Raw genomic sequence first — 27,320 nt, forward strand, 5'->3', positions numbered from 1 at the left:
ACACGTTTGGTTGTCATAATTTAGGGGGCAGATTGTGGGCAGAGACCAGGGACGCTGTTAAACATCCTACAATGCACAGGACAGCCTCCCTCAACAAAGAGTTACCCCCCTCCTCTGCAAAAGTCATCAGTGCTGAGGTCCAGAAACCTGTCCTTGCATCATCAGGCTCTAGTCCTTGGTCGGCTGGATGGTTCTCAGAGCTTTCAAAGATTCATATGTGGGGGCACCTGGGTGGCTCAGTCAGTTAAGCACCCGACTTCCACTCAGGTCATGATCTTGAGTTTCTTCAGTTCGAGCCCCGTATCAGGCTCTGTGCTGACAGCTCAGAGCCTGGAGCCTGCTTGGGATTCTGTGTCCCTGTCTCTCTCTCTCTGCCCCTCCCTACCTCGCATTCTGTCTCTTTCTCTCTCAAAAATAAACAAACATTAAAAAAAATCAAAAGTGTCCGGTAACAACACACAAGATTAAGGTAACAGGAGAAAATCAAGAAGTAGAAACTGAGATCAAAAACTTGTACCTGGGACACCTGGGTGGCTCAGTCGGTTAAGCGTCCGACTTTGGTTCAGGCCATGATCTCGTGGTTCGTAGGTTCGAGCCCTGCATCGGGCTCTGTGCTGACAGCTCGGAACCTGGTGCCTGCTTTGGATTCTGTGTCTCCCTCTCTGCCCCTCCCCTGCTCATACTCGCTCTCTGTCTCTCAAAAGTAAATAAATGTTAAAAAAAACACGATTTAAAAGTGTTCCTTTGTTGCAAGAAAAGTCTGCGAGGCCCAGTGGGATGGGTCAACTTCTCTGAATCTCATCCATCTATCAAGCTACACCGCAGCTTAGAAAGAGAAAAGGGAAGAGGTTCTTTTTTCCCTCTGCTCCCTCCCACAACTTTCTCGGCGATCACGTCTGCTAGCCCATACAAATTGAGCTTTTCCTCAATTACGAGCCAACTTTTGGTCATGAGACTATTCTCTGAGAAATGTCAAACGACAGAACGTTTCGTTTCAAGAATTAATGAAACTTTTCTATTACTCATTATGCTGCTGTCAAAAGTGAGAGCAGGGAGAGAGCAATGAACGCTGGAATTCTGAAGGCAAGAACACTGTCGACCCGCACTCGGGAATCCTGGCACAGAACCCAACTGCCATCAACAGAGGAGGCGCATTTTTCATTCTTTAATTGCCTCTCATGGCTACTTCCAGAAAATGTAGACTGTTCGCACCTTGATGAAGAGAGTGAAGAACGAACGCAGCTTCTGAAATCTTTATTACGGTAGCAACCCTGGGTGTAAATTTCTTTAGACACCTCTATAAAATTCTGCCGGACGTGTGAGAATCGTTCCAAACGGATAGAAGTGAATAGAAATTACCTGATTGACGGTGCTGTTCCTTCCTGGTCTTGGCATAAAAGACAAAACTGTCTTAAGCTGTGACTATTCTTTAGAATACATAAGGACAACTGATGGTGATAAATACTGGGGTGTCCCATTTTCACCTAGAATTTATGAGGACTTGACGTCATGATATGATGATTTGTCACACCTTTGACTGTGACCAGTGAAGCAGTCAGAATTTTACAGCTGTAGAGTTTCAGATAGTGGTCATAGTATTATCAAAATCCTCCAGATAGTTCAACTGTATTCTGTCACAAGCTATTCGAGAAGTTTTCGGGAAGAGGATGACGATACAAGGACGGTCTTGTCACACTGGGTGCAGGCTTTCAGCCAGAGAGGATCCAAAGCACAGATTTGATAAAACAAGAAGCTCTTTCCGCTTGCCTTTACGATGGCTTCCAGGCTTCCAGTCCAGTTAGCATGGAGGTCGATAGCAGAACACACGCAATTCAACACATTTTGGGGGCTGGATCCATGACAGTTCAGAGTACAGTTAGTTAGCTATCCTACTGAGCACCCGATGTCACTGGTGGATGTTCTAAAATAATGCCTGTGTGACTTATTCCTTAATGCTTGTATTAATGCGTAACTACATCTTGGGATTCTCCGGACCCCGGCATCATTCAGAGGCTCGATGCTCAGTCTTCCCTGGCTACGACAGAAACGCTTTGTCTTCTCCCCACCTGCCAGGGGTATCCATGCCTGCTGGCCTCCTCCCGGGCTGACCTGCTGTGGGGAAGGTCTTTCCCTTCATCTGTGCCTGGTGAACTCCATTTCGTCCTTCCAGAAACAGCACATGACAGAGCTGACATGACAGCAGCTGATGCTGACTGACGCTTTCCTCAGAATCAGGGCTGTGCTGGTGCTCTACAAACAATCTTGCCTTTTATCCTCCAGTCCTCGCCCAAGAAAGGGAGCCCGTTCCTTCCTCCCGCTCCTGGGCGCCAGCCCCACTGAGTCACCTCGCACCTGCCCCTGGCAGGTCCCTGTCTAATATTAAGGCAATGACCACACGGCATGCCACATGCTAGACGAGAAAGAGCGAAGTGGGACGGGGGAGGGAGGGGCATGAGGGAGAACATCTTGGAAGGTGTTCTGGTGACAGGATGTATAGGGCGGCTCTCTCTTAACGGCTGAATAAATGAGTCCGGCGAAGAGGATGATGGAGGAGGTGCACATTAAAAACGACTGGTGTCGGCAATGATGGCTAGGACACGAAGGACACCAGGGGCGACATGTGGACATCGGTACGAGGAAGAGAGATTTCTCTCCGTTAGTTAACTCTGCGCTTATGGGAGGCGGGGTCGATCCAGAGCTAGAGCTTTTCTGAACACCAGGGGTAGGTTGACAGGGAGGGAGGAAAGCCACGAGAGGTCAGACAGCCTGGGGGCTCACGGGAAGGTTACAGCGGGCGTTTGTGGATGACTTCCAGGCACAAGGTACTCTGGCCCCTGTTTTCCGCCAGTGGGTCACTACCGTTTTCCCACTCTCAGTCAGTATGGTTTTGTGGAATCCACTCCACCAACAGTGGATCTTGAGGCACTTTCTCCCCCTGTTGGGGGGCTGTGGTATCACAATGGGAGACATGAAACTGAGGCCGCCATTTGCAACCACATGGGGCTGCCCAAGGAGACGTTTGGACAGAATGGGGGTGGAGCGGATTCCCCAGAAGGCACCCTGGCTAGAGGGAGAGAGTCTACCCCCGTGACATCAGGTCACTGCATCCAAACCTTCAGGAAGTACGTTTCCTCCCAAGCTCCCTTCACAGATGAGGGGGAGGGGGACTCTTGCTATGGTCTTACTTCCTCGCCACCCCTCTTCGCAGGGTGAGACGAGTGGTTAGCTTATCTTCTAGGCAAGGGTTGAGGGACCATATAGGGGTACATGCACACCTAACCCAGGGCAAGTTCCCCAGGCTAGACGTGCAGAACACCCCACTGTCCTGGGCTCAGTGAGGGTCCTCAAGGGGCGGATTCCCCACCGATTGTCACAGAGACTGTGAAAGAGAGCTGACATTCTCAAAGGAGAAGGGATCTGAGACCACATGACCCCGGACCTGCCAACAGCCCTCCATGCTTTCTGTGGCCAGGTGCACGCACATGATGGAGCTCCCAGAGAGGGAGGTACGGAGCCAGGGAGGCCATGTGAGCTGAGGAACACGCTTTTGCACACAAGCTATTTTGAGTCAGGTTTTCTGTTATTTGCAACAAACTAACCCAAATAACACTCTCGGGCTGGAGCAGTTGTGAAGTCCAATGTGCAATGCAGAATTCAGGAGACAGAAAAGGAACAGGAGTTATCTGGGGCTTTGCCTGTGTCCCTAGGAGATGGACGTTGGCTCCCATGTGCTCCCAACCCCACCCTGACGCAGCTCAAGAGCCTGGCTACGTATCACGATGGCCAGCACCGGGCTGTTGATGAGGATTCAGGCTCGGATTCTTACCTTCCAAACAAGGATTCTCTCCTCCACAGACTTGAATTTTTTTTTTTCCACACACAGCTGTGAAAATTCAGTCTGAGAATATGGTGTCAGTATCAACGTAACACAGCTTTGGGCTCGTTAATTAGAATTTTGAAAAAGCCATTCGTTCTAATAATGGTCAGGATGCTGCATTTTCCGGGTGACTAAATTCTACCAGCCTCACCTTGAACTGAGGAATAAGAGGCGTGTTCTGGATGCACGTGTGCAAAATTAAGGTATACTTGTCTTGATCAAGCATTAGTTTATCTTTCGGTAACAAACCCCAAAAGAAAATAAAATTAATGATGGAAAGTTATGTGGCAGCTCTTCTCACTCTCTCTTTTTTGGGAGGGGGGTTCATTTGCTGTTTGGGCCAATATATTCGCTTCCCCTATATATGAAAAAATCTGGGTTTCCTTGGTGTCTTGCTCGGTCCCAGGCTAGTTTTGCTGATCTAACTGTATCCACCTCAGGGACTGATATACCGATCTCCAAAACATAAGCATTGGGGGCCTTCTGAACTGAACTGTGGTCTTGATTACGGAGAGATTGATTCTTTTCAATTTTATTGCAATATCAGGCAACGGGCTTTTTTTCTTCGGTCATGACCAAATACTTACAAATGTATTTGGGTCTCTGAGGTCAGTCCTACCATCTGCTTCCTGTGTATTTTCCCTTAAGAACCCAGAGGGATTTTTTTTTTAATAACAGCAGTATTAAAATATAAACTCACACACCATAAAATTCACCTCTTTACAGTACACAGGTGAGTGGTATTTTAGTACAGGGAGGGATCTGTTTTTTTTGTTTTTTTTTTTACAACCCATGCCAACTCTCATCCCCAACCTCAGAGCCCCTCAAAGCTCTACAAGATTTCAGGTCTTACCTTTTCCCCCCTGCAATTGTCTAGCACATTGGCAGATAATAGGTGCTCAATAAATACTTGTGGAAGGCATATATCCATTATTTTAGAGGCAGGCTAAGCTCAAAGATATACTACAAACAGAAACTCTTGTGTTCTGGTAATGGTATTATAAGTCAGAATTTTATAAACAGTAAAATGCCATGGGTTATTCTTTGCCATTTGACAGTATCTTAGATTGGATATGATGTGATGTATACGTGCTTTGTCCTTGAAAAAGAACACACTCCTTTATCCAATTTCAGACTAGGGAATTTCAGAGATGATGCCCAGATGAGGTAGCCAGGGGGAATTAGTTGAATATCACAGATTCTTTTTTTTTTTTTTAAGTTTTTTAATGTTTGTTTTTTTATTTTTGAGAGACAGAGAGACAGAGCGCGAGTGGAGGAAGAGCAGAGAGAGAGGGAGAGACAGAATCCGAAGCCGGTTCCAGGCTCTGAGCTGTCAGCACAGAGTCCTACGTGGGGCTTGAACTCACAAATCCTAAGACCATGACCTGAGCTGAAGTTGGACGCTTAACCAGCTGAGCACCCAGGCGCCCCAAACATCACAGATTCTTAAGTGAGTGTTTCAGGCACACGGGCAGGAAAACAAAACAAAGCAAAACAACAGCCAATAATTGATGAAACATTTGCTTCAACAGGACTTTGTGGAATAATATGCTGCATGTTGCCCAATAAATAAATAAACTGCCTACTGATTACACTCAAACATTTTTCTCTGAGGGTTGAAAAATAATTGCTGAGTATAAAAATATGCATGGGCTAAATTACCCACCAACACAAAACTGAATATTTGTTCTTAATATTAAATCTCCATGTGACGAAAACTAATTATGGTTATGATTGGTAATCCATATTTTGAAAAGCTCCCAGGACACCAAAAGCACTCGGATGGAGGCAGAGCCCCACGAGGGCGTCTCGACAATGTTCTTAAAAGTTGCCCTGCCAAAACACCAGCAGGAACTCTTGCTGGCTTTCCGCTCAAAGGAGAGACCATCTGTTGCCTCTACTTTCCGTGGATAGAGTAAAAGCAATTTAGAGCAGGTTCCTTCTTCCAAAAACCAGCTTTCTGCACTGAGGTGACTGTTCGGTTCAGTGGTAAGCAGCTTAACAAACATCTCGTTACGACGCTTAAGAAAATAACGCAGCAACTACAAAAGTCCAAATTTATGACTTGACCCAATGAATCACTGCGAAAATATGATGAAATCAGAAGACTGGAAACAACCTACATGCCCATCAATAATAAAAGGAAGCTGGCTGGGGGAATTTGAGTTCATCCAGCCCGTGGCGTGCCACACAGCACTAAAAACACAAGCACAATCGCGTGGCTGATCACAGGGTGACCGCCAGCAGGTAAGTGCAGGGGGCCAGATGCCAAGGGACCAGCAGCGGGCAGTCCCTTCTCTGCTCTGCCCTCCAGCAGCTGCGCGACTCAGAAAAGTCACTCCCTCCTCCGTTTCCCCATGTGTAAAAAGGGGGGACAGTAACAGTTCCTCTCTTAGGGTTGCTAAGAGCTGTTTTTTCGAGAAGACGTTTGCAAAGCACTTAGAATGCCGCTGCCTGACGTAAACACCGCAAGTATTTCAAGCTCTTCTCGTCCCCACACACAGACGTGTTAACAGACGCATGGAGTCTCTCTGGAAATGTTTACGAGGGGCTGCAAACAGGGGTTGCCTCTGAGAGAAGGTTCTGGAGGGTCTGGGAGGAGGTGGTCAGAAGAAGATACAGTTATTTCCAGCACCCTTTTTGGAACGAGTTTCTTTTTACTGTGGGCATTTCTGACTTAAATGAAAAGCCTTATGTTTTTAAAAAAAGAAGCAACAGGGCCCCTGACAGGAGCAAATATTTTTGAGATGAGTATCTGACGTTCACAATGATTCAACTTGGACTCCTACTTGAACGCAGGTGGCCACGCACAGGCCCCTGGATCTGCCAACTCCCAGGACCGGTGCCTTCAGTCCCACCACGGGCTGTGAGCCACTTTCTGTGGCCACCGCATGGGTGAGGCCATCGCTCTTCAGCCGGCCCGCACTTTCCTACCCCTTCCCCTCATCCTGCCAACTCCTGTCTGCCTGAGCGACTTCTCCTGAAACCCTCTACTGGGCCATTTTCCTGCTCAAAACCCTTGTCTCTATCTCCTGTCCCATGGTACCAGGTCCAAACTCCTGAATCCACCTGTGGAGGTCCCCTGGCTTGTCTGACTCCTCTCCATCTGCCTAGCCAGACATGCCTTGACCTTCTGAACAGGCCAGTGCAGGCCAGCCTCACGCGTCTCCTGACCTTACCTTTCCCACCAGCGCCTTCTGTGAGGGACCACGTGGCTCCCAGCTCGGGCACAGGCCACCTGCATCTGAACATCGCCCGGCTGCCGGCAGATGTGGCTGTCCGACCTGGGTAAGTGCCTTCCCCTTTCTGGGCCTCCGCCTCCCCAGAGGGACACAGGGATGCCACCAGCCATGGGCCCCGCCGGCTGGAGGGTGAAGGGCGCTTTTGAATCTCTGGCTCGGGGACAGTCCCGCAGTGTTCCTCCGGCTCCCTCCCTGGCTCTGATCGCCCCTCCCCTTCTCCTGTTGACTCTGGGTTTCAATCTATGCTACACACGTGGGGGAGATCTCAGGACAGGGCCTCCCCCTTGAGGGGTGTGCAGTTCAGTTCAGGTTCAGTGAAGTGATTGACTGAGGCACTTAGGTTTTGGGACTGCATGGCAATCACCAGGGAGAGAGGAGGACGGAGGCCCCGGTGTTGGGGAAGGACCGGTTCGCAGCCCACAGCAGCAGGTCGAGTAGGACGGAGCCAGCGGAAGGTCCCCCATTGGCAGGCACCGTGCCGTGCTGTCCCTGGCGGGGTTGGGACGAAACGGGCCAGAGTGAGGACTCAGCTCAGGCATGGAACTCAAGCGCATGACAAAGGTCTAAAGTGCTTGTGTAAACAGTACAGGTTGGGTGTGTCACCCAAGGGCCACGGCCTCCACGAACACAAGCATCTTCTGACTGGTGAGGGCTCACGAGCTGCCCTGCTTTTCTGCCTAACGCCCTCCCTCTACTGGTCGTCAGAACACCAGTTCTGGGCAGCCTTGCCCAGAAGGGACCCCACCTGCAGGCGGCAGCAATGACCACATCCCCCAGGTCATTCTATTTCAGCCTTTTGTTGTCCCCTTCCCATGCTGGCTCTGCTGTTTGGTGCTAAAAATATTTGCTCACAGCCTGTTCTTTTAAACAGTTTGGATGATTATAAGGGCTCCTGGGTGGCTCAGTCAGTTAAGTGTCTGACTTCGGCTCAGGTCATGATCCCACGGTCCATGAGTTCGAACCCTGCGTCGGGCTCTGTGCTGATGCCTCAGAGCCTGGAGTCTGCTTCGGATTCTGTGTCTCCCTCTCTCTCTGCCCCTCCCCCGCTCACACTCTTTCTCTCTCTCTCTCTCTCTCTCTCTCTCTCTCTCTCTCTCTCTCTCAAAAATAAATAGACATTAACAACAAGTTAGAGGTGCCTGGGTGGCTCAGTCCGTTAAGCGTCTGACTTCAGCTCAGGTCATAATCTCACAGTTCATGAGTTCAAGCCCCGCATGGGGCTCTGTGCTGGCAGCTCGCAGCCTGGAGCCTGCTTCAAATTCTGTGTCTCCTTCTCTCTCTGCCCCTCTCCTGCTCACACTCTGCCTCTCTCTCTTTCACAAACAAATATTAATTTTTTAAAAAAATTTAAATAGTTTGGATGATTAGAGAGAACAGAGCGGCACCCCACCCCCAATCACACACTGATGACTCCTGGGCAGACATGTCTTCATCCGTCCCGCAGAAAATTCCAGTCCTCACTCCACCCCCCACGCCCCACCCCCACCAGTGTTCCAGCACCGATTCCGTGTGAAACATCGGGCGGGACTGGGGAGCCGAGGCTTGTCTCCTCCCAACGAGGACAAGGCGGCCTTTCCTGAAGTGGTAAATCCCACTCAGAAGTTAAAAGGATTCCCACGAAGACGAAAACGCAAACTCTACGCAAGCACAAGTCAGCTTGATGAGGCTGAGCCACGGTGTCCCAGCTCTTACACAGCCTCGCCTCTGACAAGGTGCGTTCCGTCAGCGCTGGCTGCATAAATCACAGCTCGTGGTGGGCCTTTTGCTTCAGCCTCAAGAAACCGTTAGGCCTGAGCGGCTCCAGGAAAAGGGCTTATCCGCCAGGATTATAAATCTCCTCTTTCTACCGTAATGTGAAAGGTATTGCACCGCTGCAACTGTTACTTCGGGCCCGTCCTTTATTAACCAGGCCTTTCGTTTCGACCATTCGGAATGCTGAACGTGTATCAAAAAACCAGAGGGCTCCGTGGGTTGGGGAGGCAGCCTCCCTCCCTTCCTGGAAGCCAGCCGGGCCGCCAGGATGACCTTGGCAGGAGGCCAGAGGGCACTCCCTTGGGCCAGAGAGAGAATTCCAGATTTTGAAAGATGAACCTCGAGATGCCCCCAGAGGAGCTCTGGGTCTCATCCACATCAACACCCTGCAGATTCGAGCCTGCCTTCTCCCTGTAAGTTCCCATCCGCTGTGTTGGCACCTGAAATGCAGTGTAACATGAGGGAGAAGATTTGTGTTTCTCCTGTTCTCCTGGGGCTCTCTTTTCAGACTCTGAGCTCAAGAATCAGAGATGCTGGCAAACAAATCTTTGTGCCTGAGGGGAGCTTAATTAATAAAATAATGACAGTTAAGTAACAGTATCTTTTACAACAGAGAAGAATGAAGAAGATTGCAGATTTCTGATAACGGCTATCAAAGGCTACATGTTACGTACCTAATGAATGTCCTAAATACAGGGGATCTTTCTGGGTGGCTTTAGTAGCTTAAGTGTCCAACTCTTGATTTCAGCTCAGGTCACGATCCCAGGGTCGTGGGATTGAGTCCCACAACAGGCTCTGTGCTGAGTGTGGAGCCTGCTTAGGATTCTCTCTCTCTCTCTCTCTCTCTCTCCTCCCTCCCTCCCCCCCCCCCCCCCCCCCCCTGGCCCTCTCCCCTGCTTATGTGTGCATGCACGCACCCTCTCTCCCTAAAATAAATAAAAATCTAAAAATTAAATGCATGTGATCTTTGAAAAGACAGACTAAATTTTACCCAGAAGACTTCATAGCTTCCTAAGAAAAAATAATTAGTCCCATTGCTTTCTACAGGAAGAAAACCCAATGCCCCCAATCTACAAAGCTATCCTAGGAAAATAGCAAAAGCTTACGTCTTTGGCACATTTTTTGATCCACGCAAATCACCATATTTTCTAATAAGAAAAATTAGAAGCTTTTCATTGCATGGAAGCATAATACAAAAGGACCTTTTTGGGTTTAGCAACATTATTATGATCATAATCATCAGTCATTGCCAATAACCAAAGCAGAATCAATTGTTGGGGTATCCGTATAGTTAGGGTAACCGCCATCCAATTTGAGACACCCACAAGAGCGCAAAGGACTATCATTAGTAAACATGACCTGACTATATGCATAAACTGGACCGTCGCAGGCAAACCTGGACACGTAGTCCCCCTGACTGTGTGATCTTCTGACACACTATGTGCATCTTGGTGCTTTGTTCTGCCAAGGCAGAGCACATGAGAAAACTCTCAGGCTTCATGAAAGGGCCCAGGAACAGGGGCGATGGGCAGGGGGCACGAAGGCCACTGGGCAAATGGGGTGCCTTGCTGTAGACATCGTTCATTCACCCCATAGCCCTGGGTCTGGATCTGCTTGTTTGCCCTCTGTTCCAACAATACCCTTATCCGACATTTGACTGGACATAAATCCAACCCCGGATATAAATCCTCTAAAGGGAGTATGTCCTGTTCTATCCTATTTCCCAGGTGTCACTAGGATGATGGCATCTGCTGAATGAGGATCAGCGGAGATGTGGGGGGTGATGAAGAAAAGCAAGTAATTGAGATATTCGCCGTAAATATTGCTATCAACACCTTCCATCAATTACATGCCTGCTCCAGGCCTGGCCTTGAGCCTCACACTTTATAGGCATCATATTCAACCCCCTCAATCATGCATGGAAATGTTATCACAAATTTACAGGTGAGGAAAGTGAAATGTAGACGTCACAGGGCTAGGATGTGGTAGCGAGGTCTGGAAAACTCTAGAACCCATGCACTTTCCTCCACAATTGTACCACCCAAAGGACTCAGCCTGTTTGGGGTTGGCCCTGAATGAGAAAGAAAAAGACGAAAAGCAAACCCATTGCCGCAAGCCTCCAAAAGATTTATCAGTCCAGATGTGATGGCCGGGATGACATTGTCCACGTTTTATAGAGAAAAGGAGTGTCCATAAATCCAATTGTAAGTGGTACTATGGTATTATATTTTAACAACTCAGAGGAGTCTGGTGAAAAATCCTTACGGCCTTGGTCAAATACAAGAGCTTATGATAGAAACAGACACTTGAGATTTCCAGAGTCATCCTTTCTCACGCAGCTCTGGGTTCCAGGAGATAATCAGCAAATATCAATTAAACCATCAATGTAACAGGCTCGATGTGTCAATTAACCCCACCTATTAACAAAACGTTTTTCGGTGGACTCTCCTTCCTGCCGCTATTACCAGACAGCTCTGGGTAACTGGAGCGTTCTTGTCAGTTTACAGGCAAATCAGAAATAGGGGTTTTGCGCTGACTTGGTTAATCGAAGGGAACGGACCTGGATCATATCTGTCAGAACTGGGCCATGGGGAATTGGAGATAAGGCGAACAAATGGAGCGACAGGAGCTTGATAATTCTGGAATTTGCCATGGTAATAAACCATATCGAGCAGGAGGTCTGCAAGCCACGGCGGAGACCAAGCCGAAGACTAAAAGATAGGACGACGCAACACATTTCTATAGAAGCTCTGAAAGGGGCAGATAAAATAACAATTATTACGCTCAGGTTCTTGGCTCATGGGCGATTTTAACATACGCCCGTTTCCACTCTTTTTATAACGTTACCACATGTGGACAAGGTTAAAATACCTGAAATAAACTCTCGCCATCTGTCTTTTCTCTCTCACTAGCGGAAAAGGAATTTGGCTACGAGTGGCTGCTCATTGTTCATACCCAATGCGAGCAGAGAGACAGGTGCCAAAATCCATCGCGGGGGACGGGGAAGGGGGGGCAGGTCTGAGATTCGAAGACCTGGAACCTCGCCCTTCGCCAGGGAGATCCCACCGAGCACGTGGGCTGAGCCAGGTGCTACGAAACCCTACCAGGTTAAAGAGGTACCCGATCACCGACACTGTCGCCAAGCAAATGTGAGAAGTGGTGGCATCTTTACTCTCCCCCACGTCAGTGTTTATTTCTGATTACAGAACACACAGAGATCCTCAGAGCCAGAAGGCCAGACCGGGTCTCAAGAGGTCATCTCGTCCTGGGCGACCCAGTGGACACCCCACCGTCCAGCAGATGTCCCCTCCTCTAAGAGAGGGCTCTCTCTCAAGATCCTCAGCAGCCGCGTTCAGCCTCTTTTGAGCTGGGATGCTGGCTAACCCAGCACCTGCACACAGCCGCGTCATGCGGAGTTGTGGGCAGTGCTATTCTTTCAACTAAGTTGGCGGGGGGGGCACTCAGTTACAGGGATGGCTCACAGGCTCCTAGCCCCCAGGATAACGGATTGTATATTCTGGGTTTCTGCACAAAGCTTTAGTTTGTAGAGAGGATGCCAGGTTTGGAAATCTCTGCAGCGCAGCAGTCTCCCTCTTAAAAAACAAAAAAACAACACAACACAACAAAACAAAACAAAAAACACTGCATTCAGGATAATTTGCCAGCCAAGTCTTATAAGAAATTGAATTGGCCGGTTCATAAGGAGGGGCCCCAGGCCTGTGTGTCCTTGTGCAAATCCCATAAGCCTCTGTGAGTCTGTGTCCTCATCTGAAAATGCGGACAAGGCTAGCGTTTGTCCCACTGTGTTTTTAGGGGGAGAGCTGAGGACAGCCCCATTCACAGCAAATGCTCAGCACACAGGCTTATGAAGTCTCTTCCAGGCAAAGTGCCGTTCCCAGGGTCCCGGCCACAGAATGGGCTGGTGTCCTACAGGCTACAGCCCTGCGGTGGGTCTGTCCCATGTGCTGACCTCGACACTCCCCTGAAGCTTCCATCTGGGAGCTCTCGGCTCGCATTTTTGGGTTGTTTTCTAACCATAAAGAAGACAGGCGTCATGGTAGCGACGTCAAGTTTCAGGAACAGTCAGTGAAGGCAGAGGCTGTTGAGAAGCTACAATTTCACACCTACGGTGACGGAGGCAGAACACTCACTAGCCAGCCTAGTCTTCCCGTCTTCCCGCGTTCACCCTCACAAGGATTTCTGACTCTCCTGAGAGACCTCAGCCTTTATTCCATGCATACTCCAATTCCTTGGGAAATTAGACTGGCAATGGGAAATTTTCCATCATTTCACACAGGGACAAGGGAGAAAAGCCCTTGTCAGCCGATTCATCATGCTTGCTACTTGTCCCTCTGCTTCCTAGCGATTCAGAAACAAATGCTACCAAATCGACCACAAATGCTTTACTCAAATAAAAAATAGCTTTCGTGTTGCCTGTCATTTCTTTACCAATTCACAGTTTATACATTTTCACGAGCCCATTTATCTTTCTCATTTTTTTTGAGGGGTCATTGGCATTAGTTTCAGGCATACAACATAATGATTTCATATTTGCACGCATTGTGAAATGATCACCGTTAAGTCGCCAGAGTTAATATTATTGATTATATTCCCCATTCTGTACATTCTGCCTCCATGACTTATTTATTTTATAACCGGACGTCTGTATTTCTTGATCCCCTTCATTCACTTTGCGCCCTCCCCCAAACCCCATTTCTCCTCTGGCAACCACCAATCTGTTCTCTGTGTCTATGAGTCTGGGCTTTGTTTTGTTTTGTTTTTTTAGATTCCTCATACAAGGGAAAGCGTGTGGTATTTGTCTTTCTCTGGGTGATTTATTTCACTTAACTCAAGGCCTGTCCATGCCGTCACAAAATGGCAAGATTTTCATTTATTTTTTTTATAGATGAATAATATTCCAATGAATATGTATGCCACATCTTCTTTATCCGTTAATCTGTTGATGGGCACTTAGGTTGTTTCCATATCGTGGCCATTGTAAATAATGCTGCAATGAACGTAAGGCTGAGTATTTCTTTTCACATTAATGTACCCATTTTCTTCAGGTAGATACCCAGTAGTGGAATTACTGGATCGTATGATAATTCTATTTTTAATTTTTTGAGGAATTCATATGGTTTTCCACAGTGACTGAACCAATATCCATTCTCACCATCAGTGCACAAGGGTTCTCTTTTTTTCCCACATCCTTGCCAACACTTACTATTTCTTGTCTTTTTAATAATAGTCACTGACTTGATCATATGATTTTTATCGTTCATTTTATGTGGCATATCCCACTGATTGATTTGTAGCTGTTGAACCATCCTTGCATCCCTGGGACAAATCCCTCTTGGTTATGATGTACCGTCCTTTTAATGCATCATTGAATTTGGTTTGATGATATTTTATTGAGTACTTTTGTATCTATGTTCATCAGGTGTATTGGCCTATAATTTTTTTTTTTTTTTTTTTTTTGATGGTGGTGTCCTCAGGTTTTGGTTTCAGGGTAATGCTGGGCTCATACGGTGAGTTTGGGAGCATTGCCTACTCTTTGATTGGAAAAGTTTGAGAAGGATAGGTATTAAATCTTCTTTAAAGGTTTCATAAAATTCACCCACTGAAGCCATCTGGTCCTGGACTTTAGTTTGTTGGGAGATTTTTGATTACTGATTCAATCTCCTTACTAGTAATTGGTCTACTCGTATTTTCTATTTCTTCATGATTCAGTCTAGGAAGATTATTTAAGTTTATAGGAATCTATCCATTTCTTCTAGGTTGTTCAGTGTTGGCATATAATTAGAGAATGGTCTCTTTTGATCCTTTGTGTTTCTGTGGTATCGGCTGTAACTTTTCTCTTTCATTTCTGATTTTATTTATTTGAGCCCTGTCTCTTTTTTCTTGGTGAGTCCAGCTAAAGATTTGTCCATTTTCTTAATCTTTCCAAAGAACCAGGTCTGGTTTCATTGATCTTTTTGATTGTCTTTTAGTTTTTTCATTTATTTCCACTCTGACCTTAATTATTTACTTCCTTCTACTAACGTTGGGCTTCATTTGTTCTTCTTTTTCTGGCTCCTTCGGGTGTAAAGTTAAATAGTTTATTTGGGATTTTCTTGTTTCTTATGGTAGGATGTATTGCTATGAACTTCCCTCTACTTTTGCTACATCCCATGGATTTTGATACGTCATATTTCTGTTGTCATTTACCACTAGGAACTTTTTAATTTTTTCTATGACCAAGTAGTTTTCTCGGTGTCATGTTGTTTAATCTCTACATATTTTTAGTTTTTAGTTTTTCTCTTGTATTTGACCTCTAGTTTCATACCACTGTGGTTGGAAAAGATGCTTGACACGATTTCAAACTTCTTGAACTTTCTGAGATTTGTTTGGTGGTCTAACGTGTGATCTGTTCTGGAGAATGTTCCACGTGCATTTGAGAAGAATGTGTATTCTGCTGCTTTTGGATAGAATATTCTGCATTTAACTATTAAGTCCATCGGGTCTAATGTGTCATTTAGGGTCAATGTTTTCTTACTGATTTTCTGTCTGGGTGATCTATCCATTGATGTAAGCAGGGTGTTAAAGTCCCCAATTATTATTGTATTACTGTCAACTTCTACCTTTAGATCTGTTAATATTTGCTTTGTTTATATTGGTGCTTCTATGTTGGATGCATATTTATTTATAAATATTATATCCTATTGCTGGATTGATCCCTTTATTATTATGTAATGCTTATCTTTGTCTTTTATTATAGTCTTTGGCTTAAAGTCTATTTCACCTAAGTATAGCTATAATAGCTTTCTGTTTCCATTTGCATGGAATATCTTTTTCCAGCCCTTCCCTTTTAGTGTTTGTGTGTCCTTACTCTGAGGTGTGTCTCTTGTAGGCTGTATACAGATGTGTCTTGTTCTTTTATCCATTCAGCCACTCTGTCTTTTGATTGAAGAATTTAGTCCATTTACACTTAAAGTAATTATTTAAAGGTATGTATTTTTTTTGGCATCTTGTTAATTGTTTTCTGGGTGCTTTTGCAATTCCTGTTTCTTCCTTCTTTTTCTCCGTTCTCTTGTGGTTGGATGATTTTCTTTAGTACTACATTTACATTCATTTCTCATTTTCTTTTGTGTATTTACTAGAAGTTTTTACTTTGTGGTTATTGTGAGGTTCACACATATCACCTTTTGTATACCATGGCCTGTTTTAAGTTAATAACAACTTAAATTTGAACACTTTCCAAAACTCTACATTTTTCTCCCCCCTCCTATTTTATGTTTTTGATGTCACATTTCACATCTTTTTATTTTCTGTATCCCTCAACTAATTATGGTTTCAGTTAATTTTAGTACTTTTGTCTTTTAACCATAATAATTGCTTTATAAGTGATTAATCCACTACCTTTACTATGTATTTACCTTTACCAGAGAGGTTTTTACTTTTGCGTTTTCTTGCCAATTCTTTTAAGCTTAACCAAGTACCTTTAATATTTCTTTTAAGGCTGGTTTGGTAGTGATGAATTCCTTTACATCCTTTAGCTTTTGCTGGTCTAGAAAACTCTTTATCTTTCCTTTGATTTTTGAACAATAACCTACAAAGTTTCTGCTGAGAAATCTGCTGATAGCCTTATGGGGTTTCCCTTGTACATACCAATTTGTGTTTTTCTTTCTACTTTTAAGATTTTTTAACTTCAGACATCTTTAATTATAATGTGTCTTGGTGTGGACCTCATTGAATTCATCTTCTTTGGAACTCTCTGGGCTTCCTGGACATGGATATCTGTTTCTTTCCCTAGGTTAGGGAAGTGTGCAGCCATTATTTCTTCAAATAAGTTTTCTGCTTCTTTCTCTCTCTCTTCTCTTTCTGGGATCCCTATAATGCAAATTATGTTCTCTTCTCCTTCTGGGATGGCTATAATGCAAATGTTATACTGCTTGGTATTGTCCCATAGTTCTCTTAAGTTATATTCATTTTTTTAATGCTTTTTTTTGTGACTCTGTTTGGGTGAATTCCATTGCTTTGTATTCCAGCTCATTGGTCTGTTCTTTCACTTCATCCAGTCTGTTGTTGACCCCCTGTAGAGTATTTTTCAGTTCATTATTGTATTCTTCAGCTCCGTGACTTCTGTTTGGCAGTTTCTTATGTCTTTTATGTCTTTGTTGAAGTTCTCACTGTGTTCATCTGTTCTCCTAAATTCAATGAGCATCTTTAGAAACATTATTTGAATTCTTTATCAAGTAGATTACCTATCTCCATACCTCCATTTCTGAGGTCTTGTCTTGTTCTTTCACTGGGAACATATTTCTGTTTCTTTATTTTGCTTGACTCTCTGTGTTTTGTTTCTTTTTTTTTTTAATGTTTATTTATTTTTGAGAGAGAGAGAGAGAGAGAATGGGGGAGGGGACGAGAGAGAGGGAGACACAGAATCTGAAGCAGCCTCCAGGATCTGAGCTGTCAGCACAGAGCTCTATGTGGGGCTTGAACTCGTGAGCCCATGAGAGAATGACCTGAGCTGAAGTTGGATGCTCAACTGGCTGAGCCACCCAGGTGCCCCTCTGTGTTTTATTTCTGATAGGTGAAACAGCCACCTCTCTCACTCTTGAAACAGTGGCCCTGTGTAGGTGATGAACCTTCTCCTTAGACCTCCCCTAGTTCTTGGTTGTCTCTCTAACCTTTGTGATTGTCTACACTTATTCTTAGTAGGTCTCCACTATTGACGATGTGCCAAGACCTGTCCATGTTCCAAGGGGAGGAATCTCATTTAGCACCTAGTTTCGGGTGGACTGGACGCCAGACCCTAGAGCAGAAGCTTTTAATACATGCAAATATATACAGCCAGTGAGATCATAATCTCTGCTGGCCTCCATACCGGGAGATCTAGAGGTGTCCACTGAGCGACAGTTATAAAAATCGGGACTCCACATGAGTGTATAAGCTCCTTTCTGGGAGGTCTTGTCAAGCTGTATTCAGGCCAAGGCAGTGAGAAAGGATGGTGTCTCTTGCTTATGTTCTCTGCCTCCTTAGCCTGAAGATACGTGGGAAACCTGAAGCCTCTCCCTCAGGAAGCTCCTGGCTAAGTAAATATACTTTTTTTTCACAGGAAGACCGGGGTTGTGTTTCAGTCTGTTGTCTGTGCAGTGTCCTGGCGGTGGAGATCTGTTGAGAACTATCTTTCTAATTGTTACTTTCCCAGGGGAGCTCAGGAATGCCAGCCTTCTTAGTCACCAGGGCCAGGAGATCAAGGGGCATCCCCTGTGTGGACTGCACGTACATGGAGGCTTTAGCTGGGCAGCAGGAGAATGTAGAAGGTGGGGCACACTCCCTGGCTCCAGAAAGGTGGTGGGAAAATAAATTCCCTGATGGCACGTGTGCCCATAGGCTTTAGGAATGCAGTGGGAGAGTGGTTTGTCTGTGAGATGAGACAGAAGGATGCTACCACCACTGCTTATACTCGTCAGCCTAAGCCCAGGGATCGAGGGAAGTGTCACACGTACCCAAACTGGCCGACTTTAGCTAGCTGACGGGAGGTTGCATCAACCCTTGGTACTAACCTGGCTTTGGAAAGGCGGTGGGACGGTACCACAGCCACCTGCCCATGCTTCACTCAGCAAGGTGGCGGGAGGGTGCCACTTCCAAGCTCACCAGCCTCTCCATCTCCAGGGAAAGTTTCAACTGTTCCCTGACCCTGCAGCGGATGCTTTTGGATTAGCAAATGACTTTTCCTTCACACATAATCCAGGCGCTCTCCCATCTGCAATTTTTTCCGCTGGGTCTTTGGGCAAGTGAGACCACCGGCAAGCACTTTACAAGGGGAATCTCAGTGTCCTGCAGCACTTTGGGTCTCTTGGACATCAGCCCCCTTGGTTTTCTTTTTTTTTTTTTTTTTTTTTTTGTTAATGTTTATTTATTTTTGAGACAGAGACACAGCATGAACAGGGGAGGGGCAGAGAGAGCGGGAGACACAGAGTCTGAAGCAGGCTCCAGGCTCTGAGCTGTCAGCACAGAGCCCGACGCGGGGCTCGAACCCACGACCCGTGAGATCATGACTTGAGCCGAAGTTGGACGCCCAACCGACTGAGGCACCCCAGGCGCCCCAGCCCCATTGGTTTTCTAAGCCAGATGTTTTGGGGGCTCATCTGTCTGGTGCAGGTCCCAGGGGTTGGAGATGTGGGGTACCCACCCCTCGCTCTGCTCCTCCAGGAGAGGCACCTGCTCTACCTCCTGGTCTGTGACATCCCTTCTCATTGCACATCTCTATGCTGGGGGTGAGGTTTTGCTGAGACCACATCTCTGCCCTTTCTACCTGTCTCGATGTAGTCTTTTTATCCTTTGTTGTAGAAAAAGAGCTCATCCACTTTTCAGCTCTCTTTCAGAAGGAAATGACCCTTGTGCAGCTGCAGGAATGGTGTGTCCATGGGAGACGGGGAGTTCAGAACCTTCGTAGGCTGCCATCTTGTGGAAATCCCCTAAGTCCCTCCCTTTAGGTCGGATACAGTTTACGGGGGAGGTACTCTGTCTATAATAAGCACAACGCGAAATGACCTCGTATAATTCAATCCAAGTAGTTCTTGCTTCCCTAGTCTAAACCATAACCCTCTGACAGAGGGAAATTTGATTTCAACGAAGTCTTTCTCACCTTTCAGCTTCTGCCTGCCACATTCTTCTGTTCTCCCAAATCAGTCAAGGTTACAAGCACCAGGAATCTGAACACTAATCGAGGATGGGTGTTATTCCTCCACGGAAACCACTCCCTTGTCTACCTTTGCCATACACACCGCGTCCAATAGAATCAAGAACGGCCTTCCATTTTAAACGTCCTCGAATGTTGGAGTTGAGAACCTCTTAGGTAGCTATATAAGAGTTTTAAAGGGACGCAACTCAAATCTGAGAAAGAGCAATAAAAGCGATTTTAGAAGGGTTTCTCCAGCAGCACCAGAAGACCTGTACCCCACACATACAGAAAAGCAGCCCACAGATTCCCTTCTTAACTCCGTTACGGTGTCGGCGAGTGGCCAGGTCAGGCCCAGGCACAGGTGCTCGCCGGGCAGAAGCAAGGTGGCCTCGGACACGTCCCAGGCAGGCCGCTGCAGCAGGAGAGAGGGAAGCAGCTGTTGGGGAAACTGGGCGTCGGGGATGTACCAGAGGCAAGCCAGCCCCTGCCAGCCTCCCTCTTCGCAAGGCTGGCTTTTGTTTCGGGCACAGGTTGGCTTCCCACACCTGTAAGGCATGGGGGTAAAGAGCAGCCCTTTATAAAGGAAGCACCCCCCGGACGACGTGGGGAGGCATCTCATCTCTCTCCGTTCCCACGGGCTGAGGCAGAAGCTTCTCTGTGGACCAGCAAGCTCCCGGCTGTTCCCCTCTCACGCTATCGGCCTCAACCCCCCGGGTAAGGGAGGAAGAGAGCCGGCTGCGTTTGGTAAAGCACAGTTCCCTTGTTACGTGCCACATCCCGAGGTTACAAAGCATGGGAGTGGAGGTGGAAATAATCGGAATTACTTAAAAATATGTCACATGCTCAAGGACTCCACTCGGGCAGTCACAGAGTTTCAAAGCTGAATTGACCTCTGCACGGTTTTCCAGCTAAGTGCCTTCGTTTTACAGGTGAGGACGCCCAGAGAGGCAAAGAAACCCATGCAAGGCACGCAGCAAATTCACATAAGGTCAGCACAAGAGCTTCCTGGGTCCTTGGGTTATCTTGCCTGATGATATGGAGAAGCAGTGGGCTTTTCCTTTTCACCTGGGAGCCGGACTTCTCCAAAGAACTGGGGGGAGGCACGCGTGTTTCACACACGGGGTTGCAAAATGAGCATGCATTCGGGATGCGGGGTGGGGGTGGGGGAGCCCCCTTCACAGAGCAGGCTGGTCTTGTCTGCCGGCCTGATCACCAGCTGAAACCTCAGGACACGCCCTTCTCAGCTTTTAGCACCCAAACGAGCAAAGGCTTCAAGAGGAGCCACGGTTTGTGGAAACGCGGCTGGAAACACCTCTCCTCTCTGAGCTCTCTGGAATTGCAGCTGGGAATTCCCAGGGTCCCAGAGCGACTGTTACCATAACCTCCCAACAGGGTGTAAGAGTCCGCTGCACGATAATTCTGGCTGCCTCCCAAATGGAACGATACCGAAGCTTTTCCTAACTTTAGCAGAAACAGGGGTGTGGAGCGAAGTTCCCCTCGAAACCTGAAATGGTCACCTCGGGTGTGGCCCGAGCACCCTCAGACGAGGGCAGCAGGGATGAGCATCCTGTTGCGTACCAGCCATCGAGCCAGGACCCCGGCACAGACAGTCCCTGCAAGCCAGGATCACGCTCTGCGCACGTGCACAGAGGAGTTAGAGATGACGGCCGGATAAGGGAACACTAATCTGTGTGATTCCCGGGGGTCTGAGGCTGTTCTTTCCGCCCCTGGATGTCTGCCTGAACACATCTCTCCAGGACAGAATCAGAACCATGTGGGAAGGAAGGATGAGTTCAGGGACAGGAGCAAAGGGAGGGCAAGGGTGCACGCGGGTGTCGCCGATGAGAACTCTGGTCGGAAGATGCCACGTGAAAGAGGAAAGTCTTCCCGCCTGCTGACCACATGAGCAAAGGTTTTGAGGGTCCCTTGGGCAAGGCTGATGCACACTTGGTGGCAGCCCTCCTCCCAAATCCTTACGTTATCACGGCAGGACCAGGAGGGCCCGGGGGAAAGGGTTTGGGCCGCAGAATCCGATGGGCCCGAGTTTGAATTCGGCCGTTGCCCCAGCCCATTGAGTGACCTTGGCCAAGACTTAGTTTCCACATCTGGAAAAGGGAATTCACAATCACACCCTCCCAAGCCTGCTGTGAAGGTAAAAGGAGAAAAATGCATGGGGAGTGCTTGGCATAGAGTAAGTGCTCAGCAAATGAAGACAGGAGCCAACATTTATCGAGAGATTACTATGTGCCAGGCACTTTGGCCAAGGTGCCAGGACACGGGGATAACAAAGACTGGCTCAGCATCTGCCTCTGGAACTTACAGTCTAAAGAACTTGGGCTGGCTGGCAAGCCCTGCTACATTCCTGGGCATCACTATGAGCACATCTTTACTGGTCAATATGAATGAATTCCCGCGCTCTGTTTTCCTTGACGCTCGCTCCCGGAAAATAACCCCTTATCCTGTGGCAGAACCGACAATGTTATTTCTATTGAGATAACCGTTTTGTGCTATTAGCCTCATCACCATCATCGCCACAGCTCATCATTAAGCACTCACTACCCACCAGGCCTTTTGCTCAGCCCCTTACATGGATTCGTTCATCCACTTGCAAGAGCATCCTTTGCAAGCAGCACCACTGCTGTTCAAAACATGGGCCAACCAGCACCTGTGCCTCACCTGGGAGCCCGCCAGAAACACAAGTTCTCGGGCCCCACCCCAGCCCTACTGATTCAGTATCTGCATTTCACCTATAATACCCCCAGTGGTTCCTAGTCATGTCCAGGTTTGAAGAAGCACGGATTCATGAAGGAGACCATCTCTTGGCAAAAAGCGGGCTGGTTTGGAGAGATGTCCAATCATCTCTCTCAACTCCTCCTTCCCAGGACGCCACCGTATAATCCTGACATGCTCACAAGGCTGAGAAAAAACCAAAGGGACCGGAAAACAAACATCACAATACTTTTGGGAGGCCAAAAGAGAGCTGGAAGCAGGGAAGGGGGCGAGAGGGAAAAGGCCCAGACAGAGGGCTGACAGCCCCCACACGGCCCCACCCTCAGCACGTCCCCGAAGCCTCGAGGTCCCTGGAGGAGGTGTGGGTGGGCACCTTCCCGTGGTGACATCCCTGAGTCAGGGCTTGTGGTCTGGGAGAAGAAGAGCTTCCACAAGCCAGGGGAGGGAGGCCAAGTCCTCACTCGAAATACAGACAGAAGGATGCCTACCAGGGACCGCCCGCCAGCTGGCCACTTGGGGGCCCCGCATGCCCTGACGCTGCCCAAGTCCTCTTGGCAGATCGACATTTACCGCAAGTTCACAACGTCTTGGGAATGCCCCCAATGCACCAGCAAAGAATTGCTGTTAATAAAAGCTTAACACCTAGAATGGGAGAGTTCTTGATACATGAAAGTGTGCCCTAGGGTTTCTCCTCCATTCAGCTTCTATTAAAGGCATGATTCCCAGAGATCATTTCATTCAAGCCCAAGATCTGGCAGCTGTAGGAACAGAAGCGAAACAGATTTCCTGAAAGTAACTTCAAATGTACAATGTTGGGCTCAGATAGAAGGATTTAATTTTTCTAAAACCCTGAGAAGGTTTAGTTATATTTTTTAAACACATGTGTTTTGGAAATACTTAAATGGAAACCATCCTACTCCTAAGTCTATTTCATACTAGATGATTAGAAGTCATGTTTCTGGTAGGTATTTTTACACTCTAGAAATGCAGGACAATTTCATACTAGATGAAATACTTAGTTACACATATTTGTCCTTCCCCAGAGCACTTTCAAGTTCTCATTATCAAGAGGAAGGGTGAACTTTATATTTGTTTTTCCGTCCATAAATCACGATCTACAGTAAAGACAGGTCCCACCCGCACACCATCTACTCTGCCGTGTCCAAGCCTCCTCTGTTCCTTAAATGAAAAAGGCTGCTTTCCTTTCAAGTACATAATAAATCTATTTGTAAATCCAGTGATTATGTGAAGTGAGATTTTATGGGATATTTTTAGGATACAAAATCTTATTGGCAATGCACACAGGAGTTGTCAGAGGCAATAGAAAAGTGATGGGTGTAGGAGGAAAGAAAATGCAATAACTTTTGGTGATTATCCTGTTTGCCCAGGAAAAAAAAAAAAAAAAAAACAATCGAGGGTGACCACATGCATGGAAACACGGGGCCCAGAGGTTTCCTTATTCAAGTGATTGCACATGTGGATGTCTTTGGCTCATCCCCCCTTCCCTGGACGCAGGTAGAGATGGGGTGGAAAGAAAAGTGTGGTGGGGGGGGGTGCAAAAACTATTAACTGATCCATAGGCTCTTAACTTTCCTTTTGAGAAAAGCCTGTGGAAATCAAATCCAAGTCGTTTTTGGTTTCTGTGCCTTCGTGGCCTCAGTTTTGGGTTTGTTAGGTGCTTCTTCATGGCGTAGCAGGCTGAAGAATAAGTTACGTGAGATGCATTAAAGCTTTTACTCATTTTAATGAAGTCCTAAGTAGTACTCGTTAAAAAAAATTTTAAGATTATAAAATTAATATATGCTAAATACAGAAAATTATAAAAGAGACATTTCAAGTTCCTAACAGTGTACTCTGGGGAACATTACTTAGCATTTTTATGCCTGTCTTTCCTTCCATTCTTTTTCTATATATGTGCATCTTCTACTTTCCTCCTTCCTCTCCCCCCTCCTCGCTGAACTTCCCTCCCCTCCCCTCACTCTCTCTCCTTCCAGTTGCAAAGCTCACCTTTTCCTTTGGGAGCTACACCCCTTCTCACGCCCAAAACTCTGGGTGAGGTGGAGTTCTACCTTCTGGTCTAGTAAATGTGCTGAGATGCGACTTCTAATCGCTCGCAGGTTTCTTTCTTTTGCTCTGATTACGGAAGGGCAAAAGCAGGCCTTCCACAGCCTTCAATGCCTGGTTCCTGGTTCCCACAATCCCAAGATGCACGGCGCCCCACGGCTTATGGTTCCCCAGCATCGTTTTTACTCCCAACATGGCAGTCTACATCCTTGCCCTTGGCTAATCCCTACCTGTCCTTTATATGCGGCTAATTCTTACTGACCCTTCTCATCTTGACTGAGATGCAACCTCTTCCAGCCTTCTCTGGATGCTCCCTGCTCCTGCTCCACCAAGCCCAGGGCAGGTGTGTGTGAGCTCTGGGCGAGCCTCCAGTCCTCCAAGCGCCTGTGGCACTGGGCTGTCATGGCTGACTGACCTATTGGTACTCAGATACCAGGTGCAGAGGGAGGACGGGCAAGGACTGGGTCTGTTTCAACCCCCCCCCCCCCCCATTATCTCCCCTGGACCTAACACTGCTCCCAGCTCTGAGTTGATATGCAATAAATATATCTTCAGTGAATATCATAACCTGACTGCAATGGATATACTTTTGAATACACTCTGGAATACACGAGCTACTCTCCTTAGAATAAATCCCTGCTGTGAAATTGCTCAACGGGTATAAAGATGCTTAATATTGATTGCCAATCTCCCGAAGGGTGAACAAAGTTTCATTCTACCAAACTGGGTGGTTCAGAGTCTACCCACGTTCCGGTGGCCTCATCAACACTGAAGAGGAGTCTTTTTTATGTTTACCAATCTGATAAATGAAACACTGTCCCTCATTGGAATGCTCATTTTAATATGAATCAGCTTCAGTGTCCACCCTCCTCTTCATTAGTCATTTGTACTCTGTGATCATCTTAAGCCAATCTTTATTTTAGTGTGAATGTCTTTTGCTTCTGGGTTTAGAAAAGTTTTGGGGCGCCTGGGTGGCGCAGTCGGTTAAGCGTCCGACTTCAGCCAGGTCACCATCTCGCGGTCCGTGAGTTCGAGCCCCGCGTCAGGCTCTGGACTGATGGCTCGGAGCCTGGAGCCTGTTTCCGATTCTGTGTCTCCCTCTCTCTCTGCCCCTCCCCCGTTCATGCTCTGTCTCTCTCTGTCGCAAAAATAAATAAACATTGAAAAAAAATTTTTTTAAAAGAAAAGTTCTTTCTACATTGTCTATATTTATGCTGACAATAATTTTTCCACTGCGTCATCTGCTCTTTGTCCTTGGCTTTTATATGTTAACAGCTCTGAGTATCAAAACTTTATTGAATTCAGTGTTACACTCTTACCCTTTAGCGTTTTTTTTTTTTCCCTTTACTGTTACGTTGAGGAAGGACATCCGTACAATGTTAGTGGATTCTGTCCTATGTAAATTGCAAAAGATTACATTTTAAGAGACTGCAAGTTGGATTTTAGCAACCAAAATCATTGTATTAAGAACGTAAGGCATCAATTTAAGAGGGATTGTTGGATGTATTGTTCTGTAAATGGAAGCATTCTTCTGTGAGTCCCTTGTGACTTTTGCCTGCCATATACAGTAAATCTGCATATTCTTCTATCTTAATAGCTTTAGCTTAAAAAAATGATTTCTTCCACCTACTAGGGGTTGAGTTTTGCTACAAGAGCACAGTCTCTCCACTAAACTGTGGCCACTGAATGTCTGCAGGACACTTAAGTCACCACACCTGCTTCCCCCTCTTACAAAATTTGACCTCCTTCTCTCTGCATTTTATAACAGTGAGGCTTTTTCAGAAACTTAAAAAATCTTTGGGAGGAGGAAAGAGGGGAACAGAAACAGGAGGTCAGTAGTAAAAGGCAACTCGGGGTGCCTGGGTGGCTCAGTCGGTGAAGCGTCAGACGTCGGCCCAGGTCATGATCTCACAGCTCATGAGCTCAAGACCCGCATCAGGCTCTGTGATGTCAGCGCACAGCGTGCCTTGGATCCTCGTCTCTCTCTCTCTGCTCTTCCCTCGCTCTCTCTCAAACATAAATAAACATTAAAAAAACGAGAGAGAGAAAACTCAACTCCAGCTAATAGGTCCTTCCCCTCATGCACTTGTGCCTTCATAATACCCACGTTCTAGACGAAAGTCCTCTCCTCCAGCTCTAGCTCCCACTCCATTCACAGGGACTCTGCCCCATTTGCTATACCTGCTTCCTCACCTTTCATTCTCTCCACGCCTGCTGCAGTGTGGGGGGAGAGGGGTGCTGCTGCTTCCACTAGAAGGGCACCAAGGTCACCAATTCGCTGCCCAGCCAAATCTGGGGAGCACTTCTCCTTCACCTCCTTGCAACACTGCCTTCCGTCCCCATCTCCTTCCTACTCACTGGCTGCTTCTTTTCCTCCTTTGTGGGACCTTCGTCCTCCTGCCAACCTCATCATGGTGGGGACACAGAGGGATCTGAGGACTCAGGCCTTGACCTGCTTCTCTTCCATATCATCTCTCCTTCAGTGCCTCAATCTAGCCTTCATTTATATTCTTTTGATCCCCAACTGTTTTTGTCCAGCTCTGAATTCCAGATTTACAACCAATTGCCTTTTGACATCTCCACTTGAATGTCGAACAAACACTGGAGACTTCATAGGGGCAAAGGAGCCTCTTGGTATTGGTACCCCTCACCCCCTCACCCCCTCACCCCCTCACCCCACTATGCCCCGTCATAGGCTGAATCAAGGCCTCTCAAAGATGCCCATGTCCTGATTCCTGGAAACTGTGGATATATTATTTTTCCTGACACAGGGTCTCTGTTGATACGATTAAATTAATGGCTTTGGGATGGGAGAACTCATCCTGCATCCCCTGGCTGGGCCCAGCGTAATCACAAAGGGTCCTTGTAAAAGACTTGCAGGAGAGTCAGAGCCAGAGAGACTGGAAGGTTCTACACTGCTGGCTTTGAAGGAGAAGGGGCCAAGAGCCAAGGAATGTAGGCAGCCCGCACACGCTGGAAAAAGCAA

The 27,320-nt window shown here is 47.0% G+C and overlaps 1 protein-coding gene and 1 long non-coding RNA gene across 3 annotated transcripts in view; one reads left to right on the forward strand and one right to left on the reverse strand.

Moving 5' to 3' along the window:
- ADAM12 (ADAM metallopeptidase domain 12) overlaps positions 1 to 27,320 on the reverse strand; it is a 299,802-nt gene that overhangs the window by 186,148 nt on the left and 86,334 nt on the right. The window lies entirely within an intron of this gene.
- On the forward strand, positions 6,206 to 13,311 carry LOC121037372 (uncharacterized). Of its 2 annotated transcripts, XR_005793743.1 has the most exons (4): positions 6,206 to 6,772; positions 7,069 to 7,165; positions 8,609 to 9,284; positions 10,599 to 13,311. It is a non-coding gene; the product is annotated as an uncharacterized LOC121037372 (long non-coding RNA). The 2 variants fall into 2 exon arrangements; XR_005793742.1 differs by having other exon boundaries at positions 6,206 to 7,165.

This window comes from Herpailurus yagouaroundi, unplaced genomic scaffold, assembly GCF_014898765.1.
Source record: "Herpailurus yagouaroundi ecotype Mexico unplaced genomic scaffold, PumYag 163, whole genome shotgun sequence".
Taxonomy (NCBI): Eukaryota; Metazoa; Chordata; class Mammalia; order Carnivora; family Felidae; genus Herpailurus; species Herpailurus yagouaroundi.